Genomic DNA, 22,686 nt, shown 5'->3' on the forward strand with positions numbered 1-22,686 from the left:
TTTCTTCAAACCTTTAATGAGGACCACTACCAATCCTTTTCAGGCTTTTTCAGAAAATCAAAGAAATAGAAACACTCCTAAGTAGGTTCTATAAAGCCAACATTATCTAGATACAAAAAACAAACAGAGACACCACACACACACACACACACACACACACACACACACACAAAGAGAACCAATACTGATATCTTTAATGAATACAGATGGATGATATTCAATGAAATACAAGCAAAGAAAATCCAACAGCTCATCATGAAGTTTATATACCATCACCAATTAGTATTCAAACCAGACAGACAAGGGGTTTTACATATGCAAGTCAATCAATATAATACACCAATTAAATAATATATAAATAGCAATCATGTGATGTTATCAATAGAGAAAGCATTTGACAAAGTCTAGCACCTTTTCATAATAAAAAGTTAACAAGATAGGAATTACAGTAACTTTTCTCAACATAGTTAAGGCCATTTACCACAAGACTATGGCAAACCTTGTACTCATTGTAGATAAACTAAATGTCTTTTTCTAAGATTTGACTCAAGATAAAGTTGCTCTTTATTTCCTCTATAATTCAACAAAATACTGGAATAATATGCCCAAGAATTGGGCAAGAAAAATTATCAAGGATATTGAATATAAAAGGAAGAAGTCATTTTTTCACTGCAGATATTACTATACTCAGAAAATTCTAGAGTCCTCTAAAAGTATCCTGTTAAACATTAACACAGGAATGTGGCAAGCAACAAAATTAATATTTAAAAAAAATCCATAACTTTTCTATATAATTTATGAAAGAGAAGAAAGTGATATTAAAAAAGAATCCCATTTACAACTGTACCTGAGAAACTTAAATACATCGGAGTCAAATACAGAGAAAACTGCAAAATATTGTTCAATAAATAAAATAGAACAACAAAAAATACATATACCCTGTTCATGGATTTTGGAGTATTAACATAATTAAAATGACAACACTCCCCAAAGCTTTGTACAGATTTAATGCAATCCTTATAGAATACCCATCACAATTTTTCAAAGAAGTGGATCAAACACTCTTGAAATTCATTTGGAACAACTAATTTCTAAAAATAGCTAAAACAATCCTTAAGAAAAAGAATATGGAATGCATAATTTCCCCAACTTTAAATTGTAATATAAAACAGTAGTCATTAAAACTGCATAGTTTTAATAAATTTCAGATCAATGGATTAGACTTGAATATTGTGAGACTGACCCGAGGCACATGATTGATTAAGCTTTGATAAAGGGGCAAACAATACAAAATGGAGGAAGGCAAACCTCTTCAAGTGGTATTGAGAAAATTGGTCAACTACATGCCAAAAAGTGAACTCAGACTTCAGACCATGCATTAAGAATTTACCATACATGAAATAAAAATGAATTAAAGACATTGATATCAAACCTGAAACTGTAAGGTGCACAGAGAAAAATGTAGGCAGAACATTCCATGACACGAAAGCTAACGGCATTTTCAAAAATGAAACACCTCTGCCCAAACAAGTGTAAACAACAATAAACAAATGGGACTGCATTAAACTAATTAACTTCTGCTCTTTAAAGAACATAGTAACTCATATAAAAAAAAACTATCCATGTAATGAAAGAAACTGTTTACACAATAAATAAACTCATCAGATAAAGGGTTAATATCTAAAATATAAAAGGCACTGTTAGAACTCAGCAAGAAAAACAAAGGAAACATCAACCCTATCAAAAAATTGGAAGACAAAATAAATACACATTTTCTCAAAGAAAAAAATACAAAGGCAAATAAAAAAATATTTCATAGCACGAATCAGGGAGATGCAAATCAAAACAACAATGATATATCTCACACCATAGAGACTGGCACACATCACAAAGTACAACAACCAGTGCTGGCAGTGATGCAGGAAGAAAGGAACTCTGAATCATTGCTGGTGGGAATGCTGTCTAGTGAGCCTTTCTGGAAAACAATTTGGATATTTCTAAAAAAAAGAAAAAGAAAAGAAAAGAAATTGAGCTTCCATATTGTCCAGCAGTTGTATTCCTAGATATACCCAAGAAACACAAAAACACAATACAAAAATGTCCTCTGCATTTCTATGTTTATTGCAGCACTAGTTACAATATTTAGAATCTGGAAAGAATTTAAGTGTCCTAAAACAGTTAAGTGACTAAAGAAACTGTGGTTTGGATGCAGCTGTTAGGAAAAATAAAGTCATGAAATATGGATATATATGGATGGATATGAAAATTATGCTGAATGAAATGAATCAGAGAAGAGATATAGACACGAAATAATCTGACTCATTTTGTGGGATATAAAGAGAATAAAAATATAGTATCGTAAAAATATCCAGAGTAGAGAAGATAATCTGGAGGACTAGTGATAGTAGGAAGCTTGCCAATAAGGGGTAAATGAGTTAGGGTAGTGACAATGATAGTTGGAACTGATCACTCTGCAAGACAATAAGAAGTGGAATTAAAAGATTGATTCTGCCTTTTTACTTTTCTAAGAAATCTCCATACACTTCTCTTAGGGTTTGACTCAGAAAACAGTCCCATCAACAATGAACAAGAGTTTTTATATTGCCACATCCATGTCAATACATATTGTTTCCATTTTCTTTAATAATATGTACTATTCTCATTAGTGTGAGATGACATTTAATTGCTGTCTTGACATGGATTCCAATGGTGATAAGTGATGATAAACATTTTCTTTCATGTATCTATTTGTCTGTCTTCTTCAGAGAAGGTATTTTTTTCTCTTCCAGTATGTTGGTAGGCTTCTGTATTTTTGTTGCTTTTATATGTGAGTGATTTATAATTTTAGATATAAACCTTTACTGTCTGTTTTGGCCTCAAGTATTTTGTTTCCTTCTGTTGTTTTAGGTTGCGTTTCTTTTGCTATGCACAAATATTTTAATTTGTGTAATCCCATATGTTTATTTTGTTTCAATTACTTTTTTCAAAGAGATCATTATTAAAGTTCTTTTTGAGGTCCATATCTTGGAGCATTTTGACACTTTTTCAATATATTTTATTAATTCTTGCCATTGATCCACTTTGAATTGACTTTTCTTTAGATATGGGAAATATATCCAGTTTCATACTTTGGTCAGATAGTATGAGGTCAAGAGTTTTGAATTTTACATAGTCAATCTGTTTTAATTTCTAGCACCATACTTGATTCCTGAGCACTGTCAGGATTTATTCACAAGTGCAGAATCAGTAGTAAACCCTAATAACTGCTGGGTGTGGAACAAATAGAAATGATTAACAAATAAAAACATATAGAATTAAATCCCAACCTATTTTTGAATAGTTGTTCTCTTTTAATTATTATAATTGTAACTGACTTTTTCCTTGAAAATCTTCTATTTTCTATTAAGCATAAGAGGTAAAACATTATTTTCCCTTTTCAGTGTTAGAAATTAAACACAGCTTTGCATGCACAAGATCTATGTTGAGCTAAATCTGTGAATTCCAAGATAAAAATATTTTAAGTCTGACTCTTGACTATTGTCTAAAATATTTGAAAATAAATATTTAATTATCTATCATTAATTTTATAAATTCTTTTTTAAATAATATTTTATTTAAACACCTTGGTTACAAAAATGATTGTGGTTGGGTTTCAGCCATATAAGAGGACACCCCCCATCAACAATGCAACAATTCCACCACAAATGTCCCAAATCTCCCTCCTCCCCACCCCGCCCCCGCCTGTACTCTAGACAGGTTTTCTATTTCTCTATACATTCGCATTGTTAGGATAGTTCGCAATTCTTAATTCATCTCTGACTTTTTATATTTCAATGAGCCCTCATCTTGCATAAATAAAAGAAAAACTATTAAGTTATCAAGTGATCTATTACTATTTTGAAGTATGAACAAGACAAATAAATGACACAGTGGCGTAACTGCTCTTTAAAATCACTTTATATGAGCAACACGTACTTTTCTTAAGGGAAGGATTGATTTTAGAGATATAGCCAGTGGTGCTGAAGGGTTATTCCTTCCTCTGCACTCAGGAATCACTCAGCTCTGGCTTGCTGACCACATGGATTAGACTTAGGTAGTCTGTGTGCAAGACAAGTACCCTACCCACTGTACTATTCTCCAACCCTTAACCTACATCTACTTATATGAATAGATGTAGATGAATATATAGATGTATAGCTATATAGATGTATATATAGATGGCTATGAATAGATGTAGATAAATAGATATCATCCTGCCCACACTTTTCTTTTTTTTTTTTTTTTTGGCTTTGGGGCCACACTCGGTTGTGGTCAGGGCTTTCTCCCAGTTTTGTGCTTAGGGTTCCTTCTTGCTGGCACTGTCATATATGGTTCTGGGAACTAAATTTAGGTAGACTTCATAGATGGCATGTAGTCTTGTGGCTCTGGCCTTAGGAACATCCTCACTAAGTACTTAATATTAGAGGCAGGGAACACACAAGGTAATAAACACTTTAAATGTTTTATTAGGGATTTATTACTATTAAATATTAAGTAATATTTGTTGCAGTTGACTTAGATAAATTTGTGAAGGGATAGTTAGTAGCTTCAAGATGGAAATTTTATTTTTTCCTCCCTACCTCAATCACCCAAAAAAGCGCTTAGCTTGGTTAGGATTGAGAATGTCTTTCAGGAGTACCCAACTATTGTAGGCATTTGTCACCTATCAATTCAGAAATTATCAGATTATGCTAAAATCCCACTTGTATGTCACAGGTCAGAATTATTCACTGCCATCAGTTTTAATCTAAGGAACTAAAGCAGAGAGAATTTCTCTTTGCAGAAAAATGGAAAATAAAATCCTAACCTAATACAGATATTTTACAGGTTGGTCATATTTTCTCACAGAATTAAATCGCTGATGATGGGGGGGTGTTATTTTTATGACTGAAATGCAACTACAGCATGTTTGTAATCATGGCGCTTAAATAAATATATTATTTAAAAAATAAAAATAAAAAATAAAAAGCTAAAGAGACCTTATATTAAAAAATAAATGAACGAATCTCAAAAGGAGATTACTAGTAAAGTTAAATAGTTTTATTTACATGATATGAGGAAAGAAAGTTAGAGTCTATAACACTCAGAAACATTCTATAAAGGAAAGGTGTCAATTGAAATATCATGAATGAAAATACATGAATTACACATATCAAGTTGAGATAAATGTAGTTCCCCAAATGGGGAAGCATCTTGTTTGCTTTTGAAAAGTTGGCTTTATTTTTTTGTTTTCTACTAAATTTTCCTTGTTGATGCCTTGTCTTTAAATAAGTTTCCTTTGCAAGGGTGTTTTCAAGATAAAATAGATTTGAGTGATCCACCTTCATGTTTTTTTTTAATCAGGTACTTTATTACTTTTTTTAAAAGTATTGTTTTTTTTTAAGGGGTTCAACTTTCTCTGAGATCTTCTCATTAACTGTGTCTACAAAGTGATTCTAGTCATCATACACATATTGGCTACATTGGACTAGTAATTGAGTGATTTATTTAAAACATATCTCTGAGAAGTCATTTCTTATCCTCCATTCTCAACTCTACCTGCTTCACCCTCTTAAAATTTTTTAATTAATTAATTAATTTTCTTTTTTGATTTTGGGCCAGACCCGATGACACTCAGGGGTTACTTCTGGCTATGCGCTCAGATTGTTCCTGGTTTGGGGGACCATAGAGGACACTGGAGGATTGAACTTCAGTTTGTACTGGATCAGCCACATGCAAGGCAAACGCCCTACCACTCACTGCACCATCGCTCCTGCCCCAAGAATTTATTTTTATGAGAAGAGATAGTTTTTTGAAAATAGTAGCATAATTTGAATAAACTGATATTTGTCAAGCAAAATAAATTTCTATGTGTTTTATTGAACATTCATATTTGTTATTCTGGTAGGTAGATTCAAAACTGTTTTCTGAAAAGCATATATTTTGTCATAAATTCTATTTAATACAGAACTTAATGTATAGATCACTATTTATTTTCAAATTTCAGTATGATTTTTCTTTATTCTAATAATATTAAGATGAAATAGCTTAGATTCCTTAAAAGTACTATGATTATTTAAAGAGTTTTTCCATCATGAAATTCTTAGGTAACTTAAAGTGGTTAGTCTTCAATATTAAATTTATTTGAAATTAATATCAATATATCTATCTGAAATACTATTTTTCTTTTCTTTTTTTTTTTTTTTTGTTTTTTTTTGGGCTACAACCCATTTGCTGCTCAGGGGTTACTCCTGGCCAAGCACTAAGAAATTGCCCCTGGCTTGGGGGGATCATATGGGACGCCGATGGTTTGAACCACAGGTCCTTCCTTGGCTAGCGCTTGTAAGGCAGACACCTTTCCTCTAGCGCCACCTTGCCGGCCCTGGAAATACATTTTTCTTATGTAGCTTAATAATTCAGCATTTGTTTATTTTGCACTATGTGTAAAATATTGTGCCAGCGAAATTGATGGGCAACAGTGACAAGAGGGAATAAACAAAGAATACATTGCCAAATGTTAAGATTGCTTTGAATGTCAATTTTCCGAGTCATAGGAAAATGCCATAAAATTTGAGTATGATTCAAGTTGAATGCAGTAACTGTTTCACCAGAGGCTTAGGTAAAATACAGTGAGATCCAAAAGAAATAGTGTTAAACATCCTTTGATTTTTATATCTGGATCTTACAAAAATAACAAAATTTGTAGGAATAAATAATTATGGAAGTATAATATATATTTTAATAGTTAAAGTAATTGTATATATGAAGTAACTGTAAAAATGCATTTTGTGTGTTTGTTCATTGTTTTGGTGTTTGGGTACACCTGGATAAACTGTGTTTACTCATGGTTTTAAGCTCAGGGATTAAGTAGGAAAAAGGATGAACTTCTGGACAAAATAACTGAAAGAATTAAAATGTGATTAGTAGTTTTTATCTTTTCTACCACACCTGGCAATTGTCAAGGTTTTCTCTTGGTTCTATTCTTAGGGAAGCACTCTTGTTGGGCTTTGGGGAAACCATATATGATGAATGAAATCAAATCCTGTCTGGCCTCATTCAAGGCCATACTCATACAATACATACTGTAGTTTAATATAATCCAATTTGTATTTTTAACTGTCTATAGAAGGAGAGATTATAGATGTATTATGTGGGGATTCTTTAATCACATATGCTTCACTCTGCACTAGAAAATAAAGCCTTGAAAAAAGCTGATACACTAACACTTTTTTTGGAAAAGTGTTTTGGTCCCAGGAAAGGAACATGAGATAGGACAAATGGGGAAGAACAAAAGAAAAACAGATATAGGTGTTATATAATTGAAACTTTTTATTTTATTAGAGATAATCATGGTTATTTGGTTAAGTGTAGCTCTAGAAAACTATCACAACTATACGAGTACTAAATTTCGGGATAGTCTGTCACAGAATGAAAGGTGAACAATTTATCTTTCATATGTTTCCCATCTTATATCTCATGGTTTAAAATTCAAGCTATAATTTTTATATGACTTGAGAGGGTTGGGTGATAGGAATGGAGGAAGGGTGGGAAGATGGAAAATGCCTATGTAGAGAAAAATATTCAGCCAGAAGAAGAAAGTGTGCTAAAAGGTGGTAAAGAGTTATAACAAAATATATTTATATATTTATATATATGTTTAATATATAATATATACATTTAGATAATTATTGTATTGTCATATACTATAATAAAACCATATATTATAATAATACACTATTATTTACTATATATATGCATATATAAAGCATCTCTAGTAGAAGTTAACTGTTGGATATAATTGAGGTGAAGAGATATTGGTAATTAGAGCAGCATCATTCCTCTTGTATTTTACATACAAATTATCTTAATTTATTAGTGGTAAAGATTAATAATTGTAACTACACTGATTTTTTAGGAATTATTGCTACTTGTCAAAAAGCACTGGCTTTTCTGTATCTCCATGACAAGTAGACAATGTGATTTCAAAATGTCAGCATAACCTATTTTCTTTTTTTTTTTTTTTAATTTTTATTTTGATCATAGTGGCTTACATAATGTTGACAATAATATTCTAGGTATATATTTACATAAAACCAGGGGGAATTCCCATCCCTAAATTGTCCTCCCTACACCTCCGTTTTTGTCCTACCTCTCATTTCTTCTTCCCTCACCCCCAGGGTGGCTAGAATATGTGATCCCCTCTGTATCTGACCTACTACTTAGTAGTCTTGCATCAGTTTGGTCTTGGTGCCTCCCTTATTTCCCCCTCTAAGTGGGGGCAGGGCTAGCATTTCAAGTTAGGTGGTTTTGCCTGAAAAGGAGAAAATGAGTAAACTGGGGTGAGAGTCTAATATCCCAAAAATGGGCAGAATCCTTCTAGAGGTTCTCCTCATCGATTTGGATAATGTAGGAGAAAAAGAAGGTGAAACACCCCATCAGTACCAAAAGAAGTGTCAAATATCCAGTGAGGACTCCAGTTATATCAATAAGCACCACAAAAAACTGATAAAAAAATACAAACAAAAACAAACAAACATATGAACAACAACAAAAAAAAAACTCGCCGTGGTCTTGAAATAAGAGACATGGTGTAGCACATAACGAAAGAAAAGAAAGGAAAAAAAAAATAGAAACACACACACACACACACACAAAAAAGAATAATTGGGGACAACAATTTCAGTAATCACATCCGAACCGAGAAATCGACCAAAATAGCTAGGTAAATAAAATTAGTAATAACAATAATAAACGAAGGTAATGTGTATATATATATATATATATATATATATATATATATATATATATATAAATCCAAGATTTTGTGCTTTTTGCATTTTTTGTTTTTTCCCTCTGCCCTGGCACAGTAAATATTGGGGTCATTTGAAACGGAATTCACTTGCCCTATGAGCTATGGGGATTCTCCGTCCTTGGAGTATACTGTCATGGGATCAGTTCTAGGCTTTGCTCAGGATCATTACTCTCCCGGTGGTGTTTTTTCTTTTTTTTTTTTATTTTTGTTTGTTTGTTTGTTTTGTGTGTGGAAGACTTCTGCTTTGTCCAGGGTGATACATTCAGAGCTCTGTGTTGAGTGGTCTCAGTATCTGTACAACTCCTGAGGTGGGCCTTATGGTGAAGTCAGTCTTTGTGAGTCTAGAGGTTCTGTTGCCTCAGTGCCAATTGGATCCGTCTTCTGTGGTTGGTGATCTTGGTCTTTGCACTGAACCTAGGATGGCATCTAGGATAGTGTCCTTCTTTGTGCTTCCAGAAGCCCCTTTCCGTTACAGTTGTCTCTGCCGGACCTTTGGTACTGGGGATCATGCTTATTGTGCCGGTCTTAGTTCAGAGCCTAGACTAGGGCTTTTTGATTGGTCCCAAGATGTATACAGTCTGGTCGTGGTTCTAGCAGCCAGTCCCCTGTAAATCACGATCTTGGCTTTTGGACCTACCAAAGGGTGCCACGTCTTCTGGTTTTGTCTTGTCGTTAGCTGGTAAAGTAGGCTAAACTGCTCTAAGGTCAAGTTGTTCACGTTTTCTTCATTGTCGGGATATCATGTTAGCGCTGGCCCTTGTTGTTGACCCTGCAGTATTGAGGCCGTCCCAGATGGAGTTTGTTTCTTGCAGCTGTTGTGAAGAGCTGTGCCGTTTCTATGCCTGGGAACCAGGGTTCAAGGCTGCATGAATGGAATCCGATCACCTGAGGTCTAAGTTGATTCCACATGACATATTTTCAAGGTAGGAGATATCCCTGTATTGTAAACAACTATGAGCTCCTATCTCTAGTAGGTAAGAGCTCTTGTTTTTTTTTTTTTTTTTTTTTTTAATGTAAGATTTCCCCTTTATTTAGTGTGCCATTGCAGGGGGAAGTGGTGTTCCGTTATATTGTCGGTGTATTTGGGGTGGACAGAGTGGGTAACGTAAATAGGTCACGTACCCAAATACGATTGAAAAAAAAATTGCATGTGCCCACAAATGTATATGTAGGGCAAACATTTAAAAAAATAAATAAATAATAAAAAAATAAAAAAAAATAAAGGAAATATAATGAGTTAGTGAAGTTTTTAAAGGACCAAAGTGGTGCAAAAGACTACTTTACATTTGGGGGAGAACAGGTAAAGAGGTGGTATATTACAGGTCTTATGCCTATGTTGGAAGTACTGTTTATCTCCTTGTCTTTTGGATTTTTCTCGTGGTGTGTGGGTTCCCAGGCATCTTCCAATCTCACCCCCTGACCTTCTTCAGATTGGTATAAATTTGCAGCAGGGAGGTCTTGGAAGAGTTCTTGCATTGGGGATACTATTGGACCTAAGTCCGGTTTCAAGAAACAGTCCACTTTATGGGGAGTTGGTAGGGAGGGTCTCGCAGCATGAGTCCACAGGGGAGTTGGCTGTCTTTTCTTGCAGGAGATGAGGTGTGGGTTCGGCTGGGTGTCCCCTCCCCTGGGTGCTGGGTACTGGTTCGTTGGGTAGGAGGTCGATCTTGATGCCTAAAAGATTAAGGACTGAGGGTGGAGAGTTTCATTATGGTGGGAGATCTGGATGGGATTCAGGGGTAAGGGGTAGTTGGATTTCCGGGGGGGAGAAAGGGGAAGGTATATGGGAGGGGTATGAAGGAAGAGAAAAGAGAAAATATCGTAGAAAGAAAGGGGGAAGAGAAAGGGAAAAAAGTAAAGAGAAGAATAGAAGAGAAAAAGAAAAAAGAAAAGAAGAAAAAAGGAAAAAGGAAAAAATATATAAAATATATATATTTAAAAAATAATAATAATAAAGAAAAAACTAAAGTAGTGAGAAGAAAGGAGAGAATAACAAGGGAATTTTGGTTTGGCTGAATGTGTTCGATGGCTAGAGTCTGTAGTTTAGGTCTGTACGTCGCGGGTACTGCTTTGGTGGTCTGACTGGTCACGTGCTTCAATTCCTAAAAGAAGGTTTAACCTAGAAATAAAGTGTATGTTAAAGAGTTTTCTCGTGGCCATCTCGTAGTGCAAGCAAGGTACGGTATCTCGTGTGGTGTCCCGAGTTGCCATCTTAGTTTGTTCGTCCTTTGTATCTAAGGGCGCCTGTGGACAGAAAAGCTGAGAGGTTATTTAATATATAGTAAGGTAAAGGGAGTAAAACGTAGTGTTATGGTATGTTGCCTTCGCATTCCGTGATTTCCCGTGGTGTTCTATACTTGTGTTCCTGTTAACGATCTCTAAGGGGTTATTGTGGACCTTTGTTGTAGTAGTCTGATTACATATCTGTTCTCTCTATGTTACTGTTTTCTTTGCGGTATAATGTGCAGTCAAGAGTTTGCGTTATTCCTTCTTCATGTATTTTGGACACTGCTCCCATGTATATGTTGACTATTACAGTGTTCGGAGTTTCTACCCTGTTAAACCCTGTTATCTGATTCTTAGGTATTAGTTATGTATAAAATATATGTTCTAGGTGTTTCAGAATAGTGCTACCATTCTGTGTTTATCTTTTGTCTTCTGACTTACTTCGTTTAACATAACATGATCTAGGTCCATCCACGTTGCTGCAAAGTCTGTGATTGTATCATTTCTAACTGCCATGTAATATTCCATTGTGTATATGTACCACATCTTAATGATCCATTCATCTGTTGTTGGACATCTAGGTTGGTTCCAAGATTTGGCTATTATACTGAGTGCTGCGATAAATAGTGGGGTGCATACGTATTTTGGAATGAATATCCTTCCATCTTGTGGGTATATGCCTAGGAGAGCAATTGCGGGGTCAAATGGCAGCTCGATTCTGAGTTCTTTGAGGACTCTCCAGACTTTCCTCCATAGGTGTTGGACTAGGGGGCATTCCCACCAGCAGTGGATGAGAGTTCCTTTCATACCGCATCCCCGCCAACAAAGGTTGTTTCCGTCATTTTTGATGTGAGCCATCCTCACTGATGTAAGGTGGTATCTCATTGTTGTCTTGATTTGGATCTCCCTGATGATGAGTGAAGGTGAGCATGTTTTCATGTGAGCATAACCTATTTTCTAACCACATTTATGCTTTTGATTATGTTAACCTAAAATTCCTTGAAAATTAAGTATAAAGGTAATAAAATAAAATAAAATAAAATTAAGTATAAAGTAAATAATTTTATATAGTGAATAAAATTGAAGAGAAAGTAAGAAAAGTTGGAAAATCATCAAATAAAAATGATATATTAACAGAGCTGTTACAAGTTCAAAAGAATGCCTGTTTAGTAGCTAGGTCATCTGGGATCTATCTGAAAAGGCTCTATGCAATTCTTTTTTTTTTTTTTTTTTGGAATAGTCTATTTGAGTAAGGAGATGTGAGAGCACTCCATCTAGGGAAGAAAGAGAAAGCATTTATTCAGTCAGCTCTTTCTGCATTTCAGTAGTTGAAGATTGCCTTTTAGTCTGCTACTGTTTCATACTTTCAAATTAAATTACATACATCCTTAGGGATGTCAGGGAATTATGGGATTTATGGAGGTACTTTAGTCACATTGTGTTTTAGTGCTACTATGGCTCATATTGAAATATATGTGCATAAAAAATTCTAGTCTTACTCAGAGAAACTTGAGGCAATTAGAGATGATAGGGAATGAGGTAATAGTAGCAGCATTTGGAGATTAAAGACTTTATATGTCCATAAAATATTATCTTTAGCAGATATTAATAAACTTTAAGGGAAAGTAATTGCATAAAATATATCTGGCGGCCACAGAGATAGGACAATGAGTAAAGCATATCCCTTACATGTGGAAGACCAGGGCTCGATCCCAGCATCCCATGTGATTCCCAGCAGGTCTGCCAAGAGTGATTTCTGAGCACAGAGCCAGGAGTAATCCTTGAGCATCACCAGGGTGCTCTGCCTCCCAAATATATATATGTGATATATTTCATGTTGACATACATTTATATATTTTTTATTTTGCACTTGATCTATTCAAATAGTTTTTCTAGCTCCAATTGATATATTTATTTTACATAATACTGACTATAGGATAATATATACATATTATATATTAATATTTTCATTGATTTACTATTAAAATACAGATGGCTTATCCACTAGTGTTAAGATTCATATAGTATTTGTTCCTTGCAATTTGTTCTCTACAATTTTTCCTTACAATATTGTTCCATACAATTTATTTCTTTTAACAAGTTTTTATGTTTAATTCATGTATATTTAATGTTTATGGTAAAATTATATATTATATAACTTTGCTTCCATGATCCAAAAATGCTGCTCCATGCAGCAGTTTATAGTGTTGGCATTTATGGTTTTGCAGTACATAGCTACTGCCCATTAACCCTCATCAAAGATTCTAAAACTTCTACCAATGTTCTTTATGTTGCTTCCCAGTCTCTCTTCTATTCCTTCTTATCCAACACTCATTGCTTGCGTAATCTCAATTTTGTAATTCAAGGCCAAGAGTTGCCGATTGTTTAATACTACTATTCTCTTACTTTGTTATCTCTATATATCACAGAGAGTGAATGCCCGATACACTTTTTCTTTCTTCCTTTTACTTCTTTCACCTAACATAATACTGTACAGTATTGGAACAATCAAGTTATTGTAAACCAAATGACAACATCTTTTCTTCTAGCTGCATAATAGTTCACTGTGCATATATAGACTTACATGTCAAAATGTTTATGTCAAAATTGAGTCATTTGTGACTAGAAGTGTACACTTTTGTAGGAATTGGTCTAGGAACATTGTATGATTGAAACTCAACTATCTAAAATTTTGCTATCGAATAGTTCGTGGTGATTCAATTGAAAAAAATGGAACAATACTCTATAATTTTCAGTCACCATATTTTTGTATTATTAATTTTGTTCATTTTTCCAGAGGTTCTTTATGTATTATACAAGTCTTGCTTAGGACTTTAACCATAACTGGACTTAAATATGCACTTCTTATAGATGAAATGTTTTTTGTCTTTCATATTTTTTTGCTTTTGTTTCTATTATAATTTCCAAAACACAAAATAATTAATTATGTTTTTTCATTTTTATAGAACTACCTAAATGAGTCAAGAAAAATCTTCTGAAGGAGACTTTTGAGATAGTGCAGTGAACACTTCCAGGTGTGACAACTGCAAAAAGCCAAGAAATAAAACAGACAAAATATATTTATTTTCATAGATTATTTAAGTTATTTATATAAAGCATATAAAGCATATATTCAAATTGCTATTATTGATGGAGAAACAAAAATTAAACATTTGCATTTATTTATTTTAGTGAGATTATTTTGCAATCAGAACAGGTATTAATTATTTGAGCATTCTTTTATATTTTTCCTTTCATTTTGGACAGAAAACATAAAAAATGCAGTATTAAGAATTTTATACAAGAATAAATATACTTATACATTCTAAAATTTTCTACAAGTAATAAATTCTGAAAATTGAGAATTCTGCAATTAAAGAAACATAGTCATTATTCTTAAAAGTAAATGTGCTGAACTTGAAATAAGTGTAAATAATATTTAAAGATAAATGTAAATATTTCATATTTTATCAAATGTATTTGGATAAAATTATAAAACATAACTTAATATAAATTTTATTATATATGATGCCTTCACATCTGATAATAATTCTAGTATGAAAGTTATATAGTTTAGTGCTGGAATAATAATATAGTGGCTAGGGTGTTTGCCTGACTGCAATCAAGTAGGATTCAATTCCAAGTGCCAGTCAACAGTGATCTCTGAGCCAGATCCAGGAGTAATTCCTTAGCACATCAGATGTGGCCCAAACCCAAAATAATTATATAGTTTTTTAAAATTTAATACTAGTTAAAATTAATTGTAGGGCTAGAGAAGTGGACAGGTAGGCTAACTAGGTGCATTCTCTAGCACTGCATATGACCTCAAAGCCTTATCATGAGTGATTCCTAAGAACAGAACCAGTGATAAGCCTTAAGCACCACAAGGTGTGTTCCCCAAAGGCACCATTTTTTCTCTTATTTAATAATTTAAACTTTACTGAGTTCTACATAAAAATGAGGTCATGCAGCATAATTTCAAATGAGATCATGCAAATAAAATTATTCGTTTTTCTGTGTTATGACCTTCTGCTTTATAACCTCTATTTTGATCAGATTAAAAATGACAGAAATAATTTTATCCAAAAATTACTTTTGTTATCGACTAGCCATGGTTACAATAGTCTTAATATCAATGATTTTGTGTACAAAGTTGCTGCAGCCTCCTCTAATAATGTCACATCTACTCTCCCACATCCTATTCAGTATCTTTTCATAGTCACTTATGACATTTAAAAACCTTGGCTATCATAATTAATATTGCAGTAAACACGTAATTCAGATTTATTAAAAATACCAATTTAGGGACTATAGTGTTAATACTAAGTTCTTTATTTTTTATTTGTCTTTTTTATCTTTGGTTTTGGGGCCACACCAGGTGGTACTAAGTGCTTATTCCTGCCTTTGTGCTCAGTGAGCACACTTGGTGAGTTCCAGGGATTTATTGAGTGCCAAAGATCTAACCCTGTTGTCTATGTTGTACTATTGCTCTAGCCCCTAGTTTTATTTTGATGTTTAATAAGGGAACCTTAGACAAATTTTGTCTAATAATAAATAATGACTTATTTTTAATTTGTTATATTTAAAAGATATTTAATTAATCTTGGAAAATGTTCTTTGTTTTGGGCCTAGCTAGATCCATAAAAGAACAACTATATATAATTTGTTCTCACTTCCTTAAATGTTCTTTATGAAAGTTAAACAAAATGGTCATTATAATTTAAAAATATTCTTGTTAAATCTATCTTATTTATAAGTAGGTAAAATTACTTGGACAAAAATATGAGAGACATAAATTTTGTCATCATAAAGTACTAGCTTTAATGTAGAGTTGTAATGATAAATATAAAATGTAATAATAATCAAGAACTAATTTTCCTGGTTGAATAAACTGTGTGTACTTATAAATGACTAATTGCTTCTCTAGTCACGTAGAGAATGCAATCCCTATTCAACAGCTACCTACTTTAGAATACAATGTACACAACAATCTTATAACTTTGCTTCTTGAAAAATTATTAGGAAACCTAAACAGAATTTAACCAAAGGATTTTAATAAATTGATCACTGGCATAATGAACTAACATATTACAATTGTTAAACTCATTTCATTTGGTATTGATTTCATATATTGATATAATACTCAGTTGCTAAAATATATTAAAGTTTACAGAAATAGACTAAAATTTTATAGTTAAAGTCACTTATCTAAATTCTATTTTTTTTGAGAAATCTCCATGTTGTTTTCTTTAAAGGCTGAACCTGACAAAATACTCATCAACAGTGAAAGACAATTTTCTTTTCTCCACACTACTGCCAATATTAGTTGTTTCAATCTTTTTTAACATAACATTGTCACTGGTATTAGATGTTCTTAGTTGTTTTGATTTGTATTTTTTCTGGTTATAAGTGACAATGAACACTATGTGCCTACAGACCATCTGTAAGTCTTTTTTCAATGTCAGTTTGTCTCCTTTCCCCATATTTTTGATGGAATTATTTTGTTGATTTGTTGCTGAGCATTCTGAGTGATTTTTTTTTCTTGATATAAGTCCTTTGGTTTGCAAATATTTTCTCCCATTTAACATAGTTTCCCATTTCTCTTGAGTTTCTTTTGCCATATAAAAAAATGATTTAACTAGATGTACTCCATTTGTTCATTTTTTTTTCTTTTGTTTCCTGTTGGAAAACTCTGACACTGTTTGCAAACTGCCTGGCTGAACGAACCCCATAGCAACTGTGGAGCTACTACTCCAGGGATCTTTTTTTTTGGGGGGGGGGGGTTTTGGGCTACACCCGGGGGCTTTCAGAGGGCCATATGTGTTGCTGGGACCAAACCTGGGTCCATCTCAGATGTACCTAGTGCAAGGCAAATGCCCTACCACTGCGTCATCACTGGCTTTCTTTCTTTTTTGTGGTACAGAATCTCTAAATAATATCTGAACTAAAAGAGAAATAACAGCATGGTAAAATCTCCAAAAGATTGTGCAGGGTTCTAAGATAGACAAGGGGTCTTCAACCAGGCTTTCCTTCTGGAACTGTGGTACAGAACCTCTAAGCAATATCTGAACTAAAAGAGAAAAGACAATATGGTGTCTGGAGGGACATACTCTACCGTTAGCAGAGTAGTTGGGTTTCCAGGGGCTCGTACACTTTGATAATTTAGTAGAGACTTGGTGAAAATATTTTTTCTAAGTATACCAAGGTAGTACGATGAATTAGCTCCCTAGCAGAGACCATGAAATGGATTATTGAATCTTGATGAAAGTTATAACAAAGATTTAGTAGCTGCAGAGCTATTTAGACCTGCTGTGAGACTTAAAACGGAGTTGCAACTGGAGAATTGACTGAAAACGAACATGATATTGATTTTAGTTGCCACGGACATTTACCACCATTGTCCAGCGACCAAGATCGCTGTAGGAAGTACTATGATTTCACAGAACAGTACAGCCTGCATTCATAGTAGCTGCTTCTGTATAGAGATAACCTTCTCTTACACAGAGAGAGGAGATAAATAATTTGAAAAGACTAAATATTTATCAAAAAGATTCTAGTTAATTCAGAGGGAACAAATACTTTTAATTGGCTAGTTGAGATTTTTAACTACGTATAGAAATGAGGTTTCTAGTAGAAATTGAGAACAATTATTGAAAATAAATAAGTCTACCCTTTAGTACCCTATAATTTATTTTATATTATCTATCAACATATTAACATTGTCTTAATTTCCCTCAACTCTATAACATTTCTCTACTTTAAAGATTAAGAAAATTCAAAGAAATTAGAAAAATTAATCTAATATTACAAATTTACTGCCTGATAGAACTAACGGTGAAATCAAGAATGAGTTTCTAAAATCTCCATGTATAAGTGCTATTTTTCTGTACTGTGTTACTGTGATGCCTCTGTAGAGCATATTTCTTATTGATCTCATATATTTTCAAATATGAATTTTTTGGGGGGGCTTGGGGCCACACCCAATGATGCTCAGGGGCTACTCCTGGCAAGGTGCTCAGAAATCGCTCCTGGCTTGGGGGACCATACAGGACACAGAAGATCGAACCGCAGTCCATCCTAGATCAGCACAAGCAAGACAAACGCTCTACCGCTTGTGCCTCTCTTCTGGTCCCTCCAATATGAACTTCTTTTATCATGAAAAATATCATTAATATACTTCTTTTTCTAACCTAGAGCAATTTCATCACCTTTTTATTTAAAACCATTTCATTTTCTTCCTTGAAGTCTTTTGTTCTATTTTGTTTGCATAGTAAACACCATCCTACCTCTACTCTTACTAAATATTTCCTTCACCACCACATTTTAATTAATATCAACCTCTTTTCTGATTTTCTTTTGAATCTGCTTTTTAACATGCTTTCTCATAAGAGCTGGTGACTAATCAGAACTGGATATTTTACCCAACATTGATGTTTCCTTCTTTCCTTTATATTCATATATAAACTCACAGATTTTATAGTTTATGACTCATTTGGACTCTTTAGCTCCACCATCCATCAGAATCACCTTGTTAAAATTGAGTCTGAGTAGGAGTTGGAGAATGTGAATTCTTTTATATATACATACATAAATATATTTACTTAATATATTTCTTTATTTTTAAAATAATTTTTATTTTGACCAAAGTGGATTACAAATCCTTCACAGTAATATTTTAGGTACATAGTGCCATTGAATCAGGAGCATTCCACCACCAATATTGTCCTTTCACCACCCCTGTTCCCAGCATGCATCCCATATCACCCCTCTTTGCCCCCTGGGCTGCTACTGTAAGTGTAGATTGTTGTAGATTGGGTATCGATTCAGTTGTCTTTGGCTTTGGATTTGGTGTTTAAGTCTGATAAAACTACTGTATGATACTGATATTGCCACACATTTATCAATATGTTAAGTTATGACTATAAACCCGGAGACATAGCATGGAGGTAGGGCACTTGCCTTGCATGCAGAAGGATGGTGGTTCAAATCCCGGCATCCCATATGGTCCCCCGAGCCTGCTAGGAGTGATTGCTGAGTGTAGAGCCAGGAGTAATCCCTGAGCACTGCCGGGTGTGACCCCCCAAAAAAAGTTATTAATAAAGAATTAGATATATAGAAATTTAACATTTGGTGCTTAATCTCAGGTAGGGTAAAATTATTTCACATTTTTCATTTTATAAAAATTTAAAATATTTATTTGAAATATTTACCTGAACTTTCCACTTCATACTTTCACCAAATATAATTGGTTAATAATAACTTTAAGTGAAACTTGACAATTATTTCATACTTTAGAAAAAGTATGGGTGGTAATTTTAAAATGCATTTTTAAATTGAATTTTGTAATTCATAATTGAAACAGTAATGCATTGATTAAAAGTACTCCTTTGCAGATGCATTTCTTCAGTGATTCTCTCAGGCATCACTTTGAATTTTGCTTCTTATTAAACACCTTAAATACCCAGATATTCCTTTTCCCTTAAGTTGTGCATTATTTATGGGCTATTTTATGATAATTGTACTTTATAATTAATATTTATATGTTCATTATCAGACTTTTGCATCTCTTAATGTATATAATCTCAGTAATTGCACTATGAATGAAACATTCAACCAGTACCCTTTTTTTAATGCTTTGTAATTTTCTTTGCAATTTAGTGTTTAGTTACAGAAATAAATTACTGCTAACAGCTTGAGTTGGAGGTAGCGTGTATTCATGTGACAATTCTAATTAAATCTGTGGGTTGGATGTTATTTCAAATGTCAAATGACAGGTAAAACACTGTTTTTCAGATAAATATAACACAATTGAAAGACAATTTTTCTATAAGGCACTAGATTTAGTATGCGTATTGCTGGTAACCAAATTGAAGAAAAATGTACATTATTTGGATTAAATATTAAACAAAAATTTTATAAAAACTGCCATAAAATTATTTGTATCTTCTATAGTTTTAGTCAATTGAAAAATAGTTACTTTCATTTCAGATGGGAAAACTGCATTTCATTAATTCATCTATACTATTGGCCTAGGTAATTTTATAAGCATCGCTATGGCTGTTATGAGCATTATTAGCAAAACATTGAAATAAATATAAAATGAATCCATACATTTATTTATTATTCAAGAAGACACTTTTATAGAACATAAACCATTGTACAAAACTCAAAATCAGTTTTTTTAAAAAATATCATTAGTATAGATGTGAGGAATGAAGTTCTTTATGAAACTGCTCTTCAATCTTTTTGGAGTCACCTATTTTCATACTGCAACCTTCCCTCAGCTAAATTGTCCTGCTTCTTTCTATTGTCCAGCTCTCTCAGCTTACATAATTTCCTCTTTAAGGCTATCCTAGAGCAGCTTGAACTCCCAGAATATAAAATAGAAATTGGTAGAAAAGAAAAACAGGAGCAATACCTGATTTTTAGATTATTTGTATCTCTCTAGTAAGATCAGGAATGCCTAAAAGAGTTGGGTTGCACATCTCAGCCCAAATGTGAAGCAAGGAATTCCTTCTTGTAAAAACTCATGATTGCATATCTCTCCCATTGTATTTATTAGTCCTAGCATATTATTGTCCTACACTTGTATTTTCCATAAGAAAACTCAAATGGGGTGCTCGCTTCGGCAGCACATATACTAAAATTGGAACGATACAGAGATTACATGGCCCCTGCGCAAGGATACACGCAAATTTGTGAAACGTTCCATATTTAAAAAAAAAAAAAGAAAGAAAACTCAAACGGATCAAAGACTATGCATAGTCCAAGTTTAGTCATATATTACTCTCAGTTGCTTCATGCTTCAAACCTCGCCTAATTTTGATTTGATTTATTTTTTTTTCCTTTTGGTGAGATTTATCTCCAAAGCTGTATTAATCAGCCTCATTGTTTTCTCCTGGCAGTTCTTCACTGATTGCAGTTTAATATGACAACCTAAGGATGCTCTAGTATTTGACTAGCAGTGTCTGGGATAATGTCCCTATCCTGTCTGTGTAGGGGAGCTCCAAAGTTGCCTCAGACTATGTTTAGCAATCTAACAAGAGTGGGGTTGCATATAAGGCATGTGCTTACCCTTATTTTCTCTCTGTGGTCCTGATTCATAACGATTTCTTATGCATTGTAAAGAAGTTGACCAAGAGGGATTCTCTTTTCACATAATTTTGTTAAAACACCGCATCTACATCTATTTTTTCATTTTGTTACAAAGGGTAAAAAATTTTTTTCACTCCTTCAATCTGTTTGAAAGACTACGAAGCTTACTCCTCTTCAAGCTCAAGGTCATTTGCAATAATTCTTGTCATTAACCAACTAGCTTTCTCCAGGACTTGAGTATTCACCAGCATTCATAAACACTTTTGTTTTCTTTTATATTCATCACAAAGATTCCACATTTTCCCTCAAAATATTGTGTTGTTAATATGCTCATTCTTTTTAGCAAAATTCTTCAAATATTTTCCCAACATTTTAAATACATTTCTTTTACTTTCGATGTTTTAATCTGCTGTTTCTGTCTGTCTTTATCAAAATAGATATTGCTACATAAATGTAGATATTTATATCACTTAACATATCATCTAGTAATATTTAACATAATAATAGTGTTTATATATGCATTGCTTATAGCAAGATAATTATCTGTGCTTAATAATAATTAATAAAAATTTAAAAACTCTCCAATATTTTTAGTATTTGATATTTTGCTGGCATCAATAATTTTTTAATATATTTAGACAGTTTTTATGATTTTATATTTTCCCTCTTTTTTCTGGTACTTCTTAGATAGCTCATTATTATCTCATTTTCTTTTTGTACATCTTTTATTTCTTATAAGATAGTTTTAGATTTTTGTCTTTTATTTGCCACCATTACACAAAAGTGAAATGAGCAACTTGCATATATTTAAATAATATTTAAATGATATTAATTATTAAAAGTCCAACATATATCTCCAGTGAAGACTTATCTTTTCAGTTTTAATAATACTGAACATGTATGTGAAATAGTTCCTCCTAATTTCAAACAGTATTCCCAAGGGAAAACAGATTGCCCTCAAAAACCCTCTTAGTTAAAACATAAACACCTTCTCCATAATGACCTTTGTGTATACCAGTCTGTGCACAAAACTTTGATATTTGTTCTCACATTTAGTGTAGATTCTTTTCATTCTTTCCAATATCATCATAATGATGCTATTTTATAAGTCATTTTCTTTCTTTTATCTCATTATAACCTCTCTTCTGTACCAGATGGGAGATAATCTTTATAATTTTTATAACAATATACATGTTTACTTGAGTTGCATTGTTCCAGTTTCTTCTAAAATTTTTGATTTAGTTGTTCTTTTGGTTTTGGAGGTCACATCTACTTATGTTCAGGGACTATTTAAGCTTGCTGCTCATGGATCACTTTCTGCAATGCTCAGTAGATCATATGGTGCTGGGTATGGAATTGGGTCTCTGACAGGCAAAATACACACAATAATTTTTGCTATGTCCTGACTCTTTATGGATTTTTGAAATGCAACAAATACAGAATAAAATCATAGTAATCTTCCTAGTCTTTGTTTCAATTTTCATTTCAAATAGGAAATCAATTCCCAAAATTATCAGCTATCTTTAGCTATATCT

At 33.0% G+C, this 22,686-nt stretch overlaps 1 non-coding gene across 1 annotated transcript; it reads left to right on the forward strand.

Annotated features, from left to right (window-relative positions):
• Positions 1 to 20,672: 20,672 nt before the first annotated feature.
• On the forward strand, positions 20,673 to 20,774 carry LOC126028657 (U6 spliceosomal RNA). Its single transcript, XR_007502457.1, has one exon. It is a non-coding gene; the product is annotated as a U6 spliceosomal RNA (small nuclear RNA).
• The last annotated feature ends 1,912 nt before the right edge of the window (positions 20,775 to 22,686 follow it).

The sequence above is a fragment of the Suncus etruscus genome, chromosome 1 (assembly GCF_024139225.1).
Source record: "Suncus etruscus isolate mSunEtr1 chromosome 1, mSunEtr1.pri.cur, whole genome shotgun sequence".
Taxonomy (NCBI): domain Eukaryota; kingdom Metazoa; phylum Chordata; class Mammalia; order Eulipotyphla; family Soricidae; genus Suncus; species Suncus etruscus.